The sequence below is a fragment of the Sceloporus undulatus genome, chromosome 3 (genome assembly GCF_019175285.1).
Source record: "Sceloporus undulatus isolate JIND9_A2432 ecotype Alabama chromosome 3, SceUnd_v1.1, whole genome shotgun sequence".
Lineage (NCBI taxonomy): Eukaryota > Metazoa > Chordata > Lepidosauria > Squamata > Phrynosomatidae > Sceloporus > Sceloporus undulatus.
This window is the reverse complement of record NC_056524.1, coordinates 130522869-130535433: the sequence shown is the minus strand read 5'-3', so window position 1 is coordinate 130535433 and position 12565 is coordinate 130522869. Positions and strand designations below refer to the sequence as shown.

The 12565-nt window shown below is 39.4% G+C and overlaps 1 pseudogene; it reads left to right on the top strand.

Annotated features, from left to right (window-relative positions):
* The first annotated feature begins 1027 nt into the window (after window positions 1-1027).
* On the top strand, window positions 1028-1150 carry LOC121927423 (annotated as a pseudogene).
* The last annotated feature ends 11415 nt before the right edge of the window (window positions 1151-12565 follow it).

Genomic DNA, 12565 nt, shown 5'->3' with positions numbered 1-12565 from the left:
GACACCTGGTTGGACCCACTCACCCCCTATTCTTCACACACGCCATCCCCACATGTGCTCCCAATCCCCCGTTCTGTCCTCACACTCTTCCATATGCCCTCCAATCCCAATCCTGCATCATCAGGAAAAGGATGGGGCAGCATGAGCGATAGAGAGCATGCCACCTCCATAAGCCCTGCTCCTGTACCAGCAGGCACCCAGTGCAGAGATGTCACTGGCAGGGATTGGAGAGTACCTCCCTCCCTGCCAGACACCAGTTTACTCATGACTAAAATGGTGCCTGGCAAGGAAGGGAGAGTGCCCAGAGATTCCCCTTACCTGCCGGGCACCTGTTTACTGACACCTGGCAGCAAGGTAAGGGAGTGTGCCCTTTTGGCCCTGCCCCTGGAAGCCCCATCCCCTGCACCATTTACACCCTGGTCAGGAATGCTACTGGTTCACCACTCTCACAGGTACATTTGGTGAAGACTTGGAAGAGAAGTTTCTCTGTGGCTGGCCCCAGACTGTGGAAGTCCCTTCCATGGGAAGTCCAGCTGGCTCCCTCTCTGCTCTCTTTCCACTGGCAGGTGAAGACATTTTTATTTAGGCAGGCGTTTGAATTTTAATTATGGAGCAGCAGTGTGTGTATAAGTTAGAGTGCTGTATTCTTAAGTTTTATATTGGAAATTAAGGCCCGGTACAAATGGACAGGAAGGGATGGTGAGAAGCTGCCCCTTTCTGCCCCGGATGGTTGCAGCAGCAACCGCATGGGTGCAGCAATGATCTGCTCGAAAAAGGAGTTGCAAAAAGCAGCTCCTTTCTACGCTGCTGCCAAGGCACCATTAACACCCTGGAGCAGCACGGTGACATCTCTTGTGCACTTCCCCGTTTGGACGTGGTGCACAAGGCATGTCATTGGCGCACATGGTCTGTGGACGTGCATGTGCCCAAATTGTGCTGGGAGAGTGTGGCGTGTACGGACACTCTGCTCTCCTGAACCCTAATTTTGACCCCAAGTCGCCACAAAGTGGTGGTCTGTACTGGGCCTATCGCTTCTCGGCCTTTTGGCTAAGATCAAGTATAGTACTTACCACCGGGCCTAAGTTTAAATATGTTTTAAGTGTTTAAAATTGTTTTTCATCATAATTTGAAATAATTTAATGTAATTTTTTTTAACTTTTGTAAACTTATATTTTATGTGAGCTTCCAAACCATGCTTTAGTGATTAGCATAGTAAGAGCTTAGTAAGAATGATTTATTTGATTTGAATTATCACAGCAAATTATGGTTCTGTAAAATGGGGAAGGGAGAACAGAGTGTGTAAATCACACAGTATGCTCCCCATCTTTTCAACCATCATTTAAAAGACTGGGAATACTACAACTATGGGACTCGTGGATTTTTTAGTTTAGCAGGGTTATAATGAGATTGTGACTACATGCATTTAGTATATGTGTGTGTGTGTGTGTGTGTTTCATTGTACCTGTTTCATTGTACCTTAATACCATGTTTCATTGTATCATAATACCTAGAGCATATATGGTTACCAGCATTCAACTGAAAATTTTTAATTTTGCATATAACTATTATCAGTAGAAGTATCAATACAAGAAAGGAGATTGTTCTATATCTTAAAGAACATATTTTCTACATGGCTCTGAAACAAAAAGGTTTGTAATTTGGTGTCTTATATGATAATACCCTACTTGTGACTGTGTTCCCCTGAAAAGCTTGTTTAAACTTTTCCTTTATACATCAAGAAGATTAAATTCCCAACATATTTTTAAAACGCCAGTTAACTTTTCTTCTCCTTCTTCACACAAATCACAGTTATTTGAGATGAAGGGGAGAAAATGAATACTGCATAATAATTATATGCAGATTGAAATCTCCTTCTCATAAAATTGTTAATGCTTGAAGAGAGACAGAGATTATTCTTTGGGAGAAAAAGTATAGAATCAAATCGGTGCAATTTAGTAACAAAGTTCCTTATCAACCTTTCCTTTGGAATTAAAATACATATTATAATACCAGTCAAGCAAATCCGGTCAATAAAGATTTCCAGATCTGTTTTCTAATTGCACCAAGGTCACAATGGGAGAGTACACACAAATCTTTCAAATAAGAAAAGGAATTGCTAGTTGGTTAATTCTTACCCTGTCCTTCTTGCCTTACCTGCTTTATCAGCTTGAAGGATATATCAGTATACTCAACATTAGCTGCAGCTACAGCTATTTTTCCATTGTTGGCTGGATCTGACTGCATGTTTTCAAGCAAACCTGAAAGTCTTGGTTAAAACAGAACCTGTTTAGCCTTAGTTATGTTGAAATAGAAGGCCAACCAATTTAGATGATGGTCGGTAGTAATACTGGACTGTTGGACAATGATGCCAAACTCAAGGAATTACAACAAGCGTTCCTCAAACTACAGTACCCACCACATGAAGTGAAAAAATAAAATAAAATAAACAAGACAAGACTTACATCCATGACTGATCTATTACAAAATAGATTGAAGAGCGAAAATGACACAACCCCACTACTGGTCACATACAGCTCCCAACTAGGATCACTCTGGTGCATCATCAATGAACTATGACCCATTATGAACAATAATGCCATTCTTTCAAGGACTCTTAGTGGCAGACCTACAGACAGCCTCCAACACTCAAACAGGTACTCACCTACAAGACAATACATGACACAGATGGTGACACAGGTACTAAGCCTTGCCACACACCAAGATGCCAACTCTGCCCATACAGGAAATGTCATCACAAGACTTAATGGCATCATGCACAATATTTGACATGATTATTCTTACATAATCCTGCAGATGGCAGCTTTGCCTTATTAGCTATTCAGCTAAGGACATTCAGCTTCCTCTTGTCTCTGAACCTTTGGTTCCTTTTATATTGAGAAGCTTATCACACGGGGCTAAGAAACAGGGAAAAAATGGAGTGTTCCTGTCATGATTGTACAAAGATTTTCACACAATGTCATGCTCACCCAGTATTTCTCCTGCCAATAACTTCAAATATTCTCATAATTTCTTACTAATGGGAAAACCCCATAAATGATTTGCCAATAGTGTTTCAATTGCACTATCACAAAAGTATGGAAGCCAATAACATCCATTCATACTATTGTGGAGCAATCCAAGACCTTTTCCCAGACTGCATTTCAGTACAGGCAATTTGTTCTCATTGCTAGGATTGTTTTTGAAGTGGATTTCTGTCTTATTTTGAGATGTAAGGTATGGTTTTGTTTCAATTGGATAAAAATAACGTTCTGAAAAAAATATTTTGTTGTGTTTGGGATGGAACCATGATTTTCAGACATGCACAGTCACGCCAAAATGCCCCATACATGAAACATTCAATAACAATGTACTAATGATACATGAATGGATGTGTGCTGAATGCAATTGCATTTCCCTTTCATTTCTGTATTATCATTATAGCATGATTGTGCACCAGTGTGAAAATATCGATCACTATATTGCTGTGCTTTCATTATTTTCCAGTAGTGCAATTGTTGTGGAATTAGCCCTAGTGTGATAATCTCATCAGGATTACTACTGAAATACATAGTTGGTAGGGGAGAAACCAATTTATATTATCATGGCCCAAACCCAACTCATATTCCCTGTTAGTGGTTAAATAATCCAATGCTGGTGAATTCCATTTCCCTATGATAGGAACAGGTGACACTAAAGAATCAAAAAGTGATGTCTTTATGAAACGCTTGAGTGCCTCTTGGCCTGAGAGGAAGGAGTCTCCACCCTCCACAGCTGCCATCCACCGGCCTGAGAGGAAGGAGACTCTGCCCTCCATAACTGCCATCCGCCGGCCTGAGAGGAAGCGGACTCCACCCTCCATAACTCCATACGCCGGCCTGAGAGGAAGGGGACTCCACCCTCCATAACTGCCATCCGCCGGCCTGAGAGGAAGGAAACTCCGCCCCCCATAACTGCCATCCACCGGCCTGAGAGGAAGGAGATTCTGCCCTCCATAACTGCCATCTGCTGGCCTGAAAGGAAGGAGACTCCGCCCTCCATAACTGCCATCTGCTGGCCTGAGAGGGAGTTCACCAGGCAGGTCCAGCTCCATCAGGGCCAGCCTGAGAGGAAGGAGACTCCACTCTCCATAACTGCCATCCGCCGGCCTGAGAGGGAGTTCACCAGGCAGGTTCAGCTTCATAAGGACTAGCCTGGAAGAAGGAAGAACCCTCCCTCCAATCCATCTGCCTTGGCCCAGGCCTCAGAGGGAGAGAAGAACCACTGGACCTCATCCCCTTTCCCTCCACCATTCCCTTCTCCTTTTGTTTCGTGTCTTTTAGATTGTAAGTCTGAGGGCAGGGAACTGTCTGATTAAAAATAATAATTGTAAGCCGCCCTGAGAGCCATTAGGGCTGAAGGGCGGGATATAAATACCTAAATAAAAAAAAATAGTGTTGTTTGAGTGCCTCAAGCCCTGTGATACTTATTCTGACACTTCCTGGTTAAAACTCAATCAGAAAGTTTGTGAGGCCCTGCTTTCAGAATCTGTATTCAAACTGAAAATCAAGATCAAGCAAATGTTTGCTCTTCTCTGAGCTTGCCTTAGAACACCTGCATTACAGTTTGACAGGCTTAACTCTTCAGTCAAACTGCATTTTTGGATACAGTTGCATCCAGCTCATGCCAGATATTTGGAGCCAGGAACAATTATCCCTTAAGGTTTCCCCTTACCCACATTTCACTGGATATGTTTTAAAAGTGATGAGTGTAGTCTTATTTCTCCAGTGAGTGGAATGTAGCTCCAACAGAGACTGTGCAGACCTCCCCTTTTAGAGTCAGATTGGGGCTGCAGCAACTTCACGTTGCGGCCTGAATCTGGCCTTTCCACAGCACAAAGGGAGCCGCATAAAGCTATTCCTTTGGGCTGCATAATCTAAACTCAGCACCAGAGGAGCGCTATGATGCCATGCACAGTGTGGTGTGGTTCACGGTGACACACCACCATGGGGATAGAGTTCCAGTCTGATAATAAATAATTTAAATAAAAAGCTTCTGATCTCCCAGGTACGTTCAAAAGTATAGGAGTGATCAAATCTCTGCGAGCATTGCCATAAAAAGGGCAGTGAAGCAATACGTGTCCAACATTTTCTATATCTCCTGAGTTACAGGGGCATGTTCGTTCATGAATAGGAATCTTACTAAATTTACCCTCCAGTAAAGCTGATGGAAGAACATTTAAACTAACCAGTGTGAAAGCTATTCTATATCTGGGGATCGATAGAGGTTTGTGGTGTAGTTTGGCACAGTAAGCAGTCCTATACTGTCCCAGTAAGAAAAATAGTTTGCGGACTGAGTTCTATGGTTTTGGAATTATGTGTCCTTTATGCGCTGCATAATGGCTGTTTTAGCTTTAGAATATCCCATAGACTGAAGGACGTTAGTCGTGAGACCCAGATTTTGGAGTTTTGTAGTCGGAGAGTTTTTCCATTTAGATTGAAAAGTATCTGCCAAAATTAATGGTGTAAGTCCCACAGGAAGAAAAGTCAACTTTAGCCAGAAATTCACAGTAAGCATCAATATTTAGGCGTCCATAGAAATTTATCCTGTCACCAACCTATTACATTTGTGTACACCTGACAGCCATACAGCATCTGAGAAATAATTTTGCTGACGAATACTTGGATGGCTGCAGGGACATACTGGCCACCTTTAGAGAAAAAGGAAAGAAGTGTTTTGGTACTTCTTTGGACACTTGCAATGGCATGCTTTGTTTGCAGGTTCCATGATCCTGTTGACTGGAAGGTTATCCCTAAGTATTTGTATGAGGTAACCTGATCTATTTGATGGTTGTCGATCTGCCATTTATGTTTGGTCTTTTTCTTATTAAATACCATAACCTTTGTTTTGTTGTTGTTGTTATTGCTCAGAGGATATGTTGTACTTCAGTATTCCAAAAGCCTTAATCAGCATGGTCAATGGCATAGGAATGTAGGACTAGTAGTCCCACATATCTAGAGGGCCAAAAGTTCCCCACACCTGCTTTAGTGCCAAATCTGGCAAATCATGCATTGATGTATTCCTAACCAGCTCTTGTTTTCAATACAATATTTTGATGAAAATAAAGGACCATGGAGAAAGAGACAAGACAGACTTTTTTTTAATGAGATCAATGTGATTACATTGAAAAGGTTGGGAAGTTAATTAATCACAACTACCTTCACAATGCAAAACATTACAAAAATCAATTAGAGATTAGAAGAACACTAAAGTAGACCTGTAAACCATTTGAAAGCCTGGATGTGAGCAGAATCTATGAAAGATTGAACTGAATTCTGGCTTTGTTATGGCTGTGTTTGTGTGTGTGTGTATGTATGTGCTTCAAGTTGCCTGTTGAGTCATTGTGACCCCATGGTATTTCATAGGATTTTCTTAGGCAAGGACTACTCAAATGTGTTTTTCTTCCCCCAGTTCCTTCCTCTGAAATGTAACCTACAGCCCCTAGTGCTCACTGGTGGCTTCCATCCAAGTACTAACCTGGGCTGACCCTGCTTAGTTTCCAAGATCAGATGTGAATCTCATGCCTTTTGGGTATTTAGGCTACCCATCATTAATGATATCTTCACATTTCTTAAAATAAATTATTTCCAGTGTTGTAAGGTTCAGTGTATAGCCCTCTATATTTATTAATTTTTCATCTATGAATTTTATCATCCATGGTGTGAAAACATTTAAAACTATATAAAATGGCAAAACAAACTTGATTTTGCCATTTTATGTAAGGGACACCATTTTACTACACCACTGTATAAAATGGAATGTGAGCATACATGTATTTTGATATCCACAATGGGTCTTGGAACCTAACTCCAGGGCCCACTGTATGTACATTTGCTATGATGATATTGGTAGCATCAGTATCCTGCAAATTAACACAGATGTATGCCAAACCTGACCTTTGGTTGATCTAGCCTAGTACATCCTACTGTGATAATCTGTTCATTAAAAGAGTTTACCCGTGCATATACATTCAAAATATTTCCCCCCAGTTTTAATAAAAGAGTTACTAAAGCAGAATATTATTAATGGAATATGTATTTCTGCCACTGAAACTATTGTCCATGTATGTGATTAATTATGCATGTGTTCATCTCCATTTCATGTATGTCTAATACATTAATGAGGCATTCATCACTTGTGTGCTGGATTGTAGAATTACAGTGCCACACAAATAAAGCCATTGCAACTGTGAATGGGTTTGTTTTATAGATGGGAGGAAAATAAATAACAACCCAGTATTGATTCTCCAATGTAGAGATACAAACAGAAACCAGGGGGAAAAAGTCAAAAGATCCATCCTAATGTTAACGTGCTAGATTTTAGAGTTAATAATTGAAACCTGAATCTAGTAAAATTGTACTAAGAATATAGACACTGAAGAGAAAATGCTGAATTCTTCCAACATTTCAGTCTGTCTGTAATGAATAATCTGTCTAACCTCCTTGGATATAAGACTGGTAGTAGATCATTTTATATTGGTTTTCCCATGTTACCATAAAAATGGAAGATATTTCAATTGATCTATGGCTAGTGAATGAAAATTGTGGCAGTGAAATGGTAGCTACCAAGTCCCTCTTCCTTAATATATTATGTGAAAAAATGTTTTAGATCAGTATTCAGTACTGGTTTATGGTAGAAGTGCACAGGGACACCAACAGACACACACACACACACACACACACACACACACACACACACACAATCAATATTTAGTTTGGACATCATTTTAATACTGTGGAAAACAGATGACTTATGTTTGAACTAGGGATATCCTCTATTAAGCTACTCATTCCTGCATGGGAGAATGGAAAATGTAGTCTATTTTCTCCCCGTTGCCATATGTCTTTTAAAACTATGGAGTTTTCAAAAAAGGTCTTGGGGATGTGTGAGAGAAAGTCTATGGGAGTAAGATGCACATATTCCACTGGTTTGCCCTTGTGTGATATCAGGATGTGAGCAGAGATCAGTGAGGATCCTTCGCAGCCTGTTTCCCTCAACCTTTCTGGTGTCATGTGGTGGGTGGATCCAGCCAGGCAAGGGGTGTGTCTACATTGTGGAAATAATGCAGTTTGATAATAGTTTAACTTCCATGGCTCCATTCTACAGAATCCTGGGATTTTGTGAGGCACCAGCACTCTTTGTCAGAGAAGGACAAAGACCTTGAAAAACTGTAAATCCCAGGAATCAATAGGATGGAGCTACAGCACTTAAAATGGTGTCAAGAATGCATTATTTCTACAGTGTAGATGCACCCAAGGATTGGGAAAGTTGTAGCTTTCCAGGATGTTCTCATGGCTCCTACCTGCCCATAACACACAATATTGGGATAGGGGAAGGCAGGTGAAGAATAGAAGGTTATAACTTTCCAGAACCATCTCTTCAATTCCACTTGTCCACCCCATGTGACCTTCAGATGGTTGAAGGGAAGCCAAATGATAAGTCTATAGCCTTGTCACACATATTCCAATGCATAGTTCATGATGATGCAGATATCATCATTATACACAGGCTATTGGAACAAAAGCAATGATAACAGCTGTGGGCTTGTGGCAGCCATAGTTGTCATAACTAATGTTAATATTCCTCTTTTTATTAGGTTACATCAAATATCCAAGTACATAACATTTTGACAAAGAGGAACATAACAAGAAGATGTTTTCAGTTTTTCAACTATTGCATTTTGCAAGAATTCTCACTCTACAGCGTCAACAATCACCATAAGGATGCATAAGGACTTTTCCAATGTCTTTCAAGAATGCCTGACATTTTCAATTTTCAGTCAAGCAGTGATTAACTCAGGCACACCTTCAAAACAATGCCTGTCTATAGGATAGCATAAGTACTTCAAGTATATAAAAAAATTCTATTGTATCATTTTCCCTATGTTTTGCATGGATCATCATCGTGTGAATAAGGGACACTTTTGAAGGAGGTGATCTTCATTTTGTTTGTTGATTGCATGGGCCATCTCTTCCTATTTCTTCAAAATTAAAAGATCTTCAGGTCTTTTTGATATTTAGAAATTTTCTAATACCAAAATGCCAACAGTACTTCAGAGATCTCAAAATCAAGTACTTCTTATTAACTAGATAGTGCAATACATGTGACATGGTGTCCTTAAAGGCATTCTTTAAAATTACATGTTTTCTATTTCTGGCTATAAAAAAGCTCCTTACTATGTTGCCTTTCGGCAGGAAAATGATTATCTACACTTAACCGAACATGACATTGCTGAACCTGACAATCACCCTTTGGCTACAAAAATAAGGGACTGGATCCAGCCAGACAAAAGGTGATAATTTGACCTCATGGTTTGAAAACTAAGGGCTACTGGGATGCTGCAACCATGGGTTTTCATGTGTCAGGGCTTCATCCCTCTTCTTCATTCCTCAGGGAAAGAATGGATGGAATTTCAGGAAGTGAACAAAGTCTTGAAAGTTCTATATGTACAGTATTATACTAGGGTTGTTGTTGTTGTTGTTTGTTTGTTTTTTGTCATCCCATCCCCACATTGCTTCAGGGTGATTTGGAAAAGATTTTCTGTTCAATGCAAAGTTCAGAAAAATAATTTCTAAATATATAATTTGTCATTTGTTAGATTTGGTGTTCATTGTTTGACGGACATACTCTGAAAAGCTGTGGTTGATATCTAATAAACCATGCTTCATGATATCGCCAGAGTCCTCCCATGAAACATCAACAGGGTGTGTATCTAGATCTTAATTTTTCCCCCTAATATCTCAGTGCCTCAGATTGTCCTGAAATAACAAGACAATGCACTTCCTGATGAAAACAGAGGAAGAAAGCTACCAAAGATTGGTCAGAGGACCATTGGACCTTAGCTGACATGGCTGGATAATGTACACTAGCCCAGGAGTATCTGGCTTTAAAACCACTCCCACCCAGCTTTCCATCAGTCCACTAGTCAGGAGGGGTTTAGGCTTTTATCCCTATGTAGACATGTTTACATGTAGAAAATGCCACACTAATCCTGAAAATTTATCAAGAGTTATAACCATACAATTTTGAGCAGATAATAACTTTATAGCAGTCCAAAATGGAATTTACTTTAAAGGATTCAGAACATCTCACAGACATTTTCAGTCTCCAGAATATTACAGCATCGCTGACATTTATGCATAATGCTATATAGAAGTTTTGAAAAGGCATTTAATTTAGATGAGATAAAAATCTGAAAGTTATTTATTCTTTAGTAAAGGTGGTACTTTATATAATTTCTGTTACTAATAAAACTTACCAGTAAATGTTGAAACCAGCAATCATTACCTCCTGTTGTTCAAAGCCTTGGAAGTGTTAAAACATTAAAGCAAATCTATTATCTCATTTCAAGCATGGTTGACTAAACATTGTGGATTATTGGACCGAATTTAAAAAACAGTCAGTTTGTATAAATCATATAGGGATTTTAATGAACCATGTAGTATTAAAACAACAAATACATGAAGACAGTTTGGAAAACTACCAATATAATGGAGCTGTTTAACTGTTGTAAAAAAGGAAAAAAGTCATATTTTGTTATTTATTTTAAAAAAAAATCTTCCTAAAAGGGACTATTGGTCTCTTTTTAAACTCCTGCTGATTTTATTCACTCAGGTTTCACTGCTTTTTCATCTGAATAAAGAATAATGAGTTTGGTTTAATTGTTTTGGTATTGTTTTATTTTATTTTTATTTTATTTCAGAAAGTCTACTCCACACTTTCTTCTTCATGAACAGGACACATTGCTCTGAGATGTCTTTTTTTTTGGGGGGGGGGACATTTTGGTCTTCTTCTTCAACAGTCCCCCCCCCCACTGGTCTTGGGCCTTGGGGGGAAAATATCTTGTACACTATGGCTATAAACCTTTAGCTATATGACACATAGCAAGATCAATATTTGATACCTTAAGTGATATCTGAATAACATATATAATGAAATGGAACCATAACTTAATATACACATAAATCTTTATTCATTTACTTATTTCCTTGGCTTGGATCCTCTACAGGGAACTTTACTTTGATGGCTACTGTGCTGGTGGCCCTTCTCTTGCCTCTTTCACCGCCTTCTTACCCAGCATATGCTCCAGGTACGTTTTAGTACAGGAGTGCTAGTCCAAGCATATGGCAAAGTTACACGGTTGGCCTAAGATAGTGTTATTCCTTAAAGATACCAGGACATGGTCATTCGACCATGCTTCCTTGCTCCCAAGTCAATGTACATAACCTTTCAGGCTACTCAAATTATTCTGACACCTGAGGCAGAAAAATCTCACCAATTGTTCTTCCTTCCCTGGAAATAAAAACAGAATATTAATATATGAAGCAACTAACACTTTGATGCACCTTTGTGGCTAACCATGTCAGATAGCTACCTAATTCTGCTTTAGGGAAGGGTCAGCCCTGTGTGGGTAGAAACTATTCTAAACTGCATTAATGATTCTGAGGAAAAATATATAATCTTAGTGCTTCTCTTCACTGGTCAAAAGAAGAACAAAACACATAAACTTGGGGAAAATAATCTTCAAACTATAATTGGAGAAGAAACAGGCATGCATATATAACTTAAAAACACCATATTAAGACTGAATATATGTTTACAGTAGACAACACCACTCGTAAATATGTGATTAATGAATCAAAAATTCATATATTGAGATACCTCATTAATGCTTTGTGCCCCAGTTAAAATGATATACACTTCACTGAAAAACAACACGTTTTGAAAGTAAAATGCAAAATGAAGGATTAAAATAAATTTGTTTCTTGTTTTCAGATGATTGTGAGGGGAAGGAATTGTAAATATATTGTTTAAATCACAAACCTTATCTTCTCTACCAATGGAAGTGAAGTTGAGAGGGGAAAATATCATAGCACAAGTTAAAATATTTGATCTATTAAAATGCTCATTATAATCATTTGTTGAAACCCTGTATGACCACTGCATACTACATAGTGAATCCCAGTGTGATCACCACTTTGTGATCAAAAAGCAGTTGCCTGACATTCACACCAACTCTAGAGTTGCCATCTTCCACTTCTTAAAATCCAGGTACCTAATTTATATATTATGACAATATTCTATTTATGCCAACAACTCTAATTTACATTCTAATTATGCAAATTCAGCACACTAATGGTTGCATTTTCCTCTTCCATTATGGCCCGTTCCAAATGGGCAAAAAGTACATACTAGGTATGTACTAGGGTATGTACTGGAAGGGACGCCCTAACCCTAGTACGTACCTAGTACATACAAAATGGTGGTGCCCTATACACACGGGCGTCACCATTTTGACGTCGTGGATGCTTAGTGTCTGCACGTCACGGCTCACTTATACACCGCAAGTGTGCCATTGGCACCTTGCGGCGTCATAAGCACGCCGCCAAAAGAAGCCTCTTTTGGGGGCTTCTTTTTTGGCCACCGGGAAGCCTCTCCGTTTGGAGGCTGAGGCTTCTCAGTGGCGGAAATGGAGGCGCCAGTAGACCGCCCTTTTTGAGCAGTATGTAAAGTGCCTATGTTTACCCTT